This window comes from Hypanus sabinus, chromosome 3 (genome assembly GCF_030144855.1).
Source record: "Hypanus sabinus isolate sHypSab1 chromosome 3, sHypSab1.hap1, whole genome shotgun sequence".
Classification (NCBI taxonomy): Eukaryota; Metazoa; Chordata; class Chondrichthyes; order Myliobatiformes; family Dasyatidae; genus Hypanus; species Hypanus sabinus.
The window spans coordinates 76,210,278-76,211,165 of NC_082708.1; the positions used below are offsets into that span (position 1 = coordinate 76,210,278).

The window sequence follows — 888 nt, forward strand, 5'->3', positions numbered from 1 at the left end:
ACAGCCAACTTATGCTTCCCAGGTAGCCCCAAATTCCTTCTGAGAACTTGGTCTGCTAAGCAGGAGTTGGAAGAACCTCACCTTTTGATCATACCTCCTCTTATTTCCTTGATTCTGCTTGGCAGCCACGACCCTGGCTAATTCATAAGCCCTTTTCAGCTCTCTTCTCATACCAGACACATATTTCAGGTAGGTCTTCGGTGGTAGGTAGCCCTCTTCAGTCCCAAAACAAAGGTCAAGGGGTAACTTTGCCTTGCGCCCAAACATCAGGTATTAAGGCTAGTACCAGGTAGCTTCATTTCAGGAATGGTTGTAACTGTGGACCAGGTCCAATATGTTGACTCCACCTGCTCTTCTTGCTGATCTCCAAGGACCCAAGCATGTCTAGCAAGGTCCAATTAAACCTCTCAGGCTGGAGATCACCCTGCAGATGATAGGGCGTGGTCCTCAACTTCTCAACTCCAAGCATGCCCCAGTGGCCTAACGGATAAGGCACTGGCTTCCTAAGCCAGGGGTTGTGGGTTCGCGTCCCATCTGGGGTGCAAATCCCAGATGAGCAATTGTAACCCTCAGGTTCAGGTAGTGGTTTAATCTAAGTCATCTTCCCTTTAATCTAAGGGAAGATGACTTCCAACCCAGCCAAACTGGAGAAATCTTGTTTGGGTGGATGCTGTGTGATGTGTTCCCCTGTTACAAATCAGAACAAAACAGTACACAATATGCAATTAAATGACTGAGGTTTATAATTCTTAATTTGACTATATGGTTAGTAAAGAAACAAAAAAGGGGAAAGGGCCCATTCTCATGAAGCAGTCTAATGCGCACGTTGGAGTTCACAGTTCCATCCATTCGTTCCCCATCGACCTCCGAGCGTCACCAACCCTCAGA

General features: G+C 47.0%; 1 non-coding gene across 1 annotated transcript; it reads left to right on the top strand.

Moving 5' to 3' along the window:
- The first annotated feature begins 469 nt into the window (after window positions 1-469).
- On the top strand, window positions 470-542 carry trnar-ccu (transfer RNA arginine (anticodon CCU)). Its single transcript has one exon. It is a non-coding gene; the product is annotated as a tRNA-Arg (tRNA).
- The last annotated feature ends 346 nt before the right edge of the window (window positions 543-888 follow it).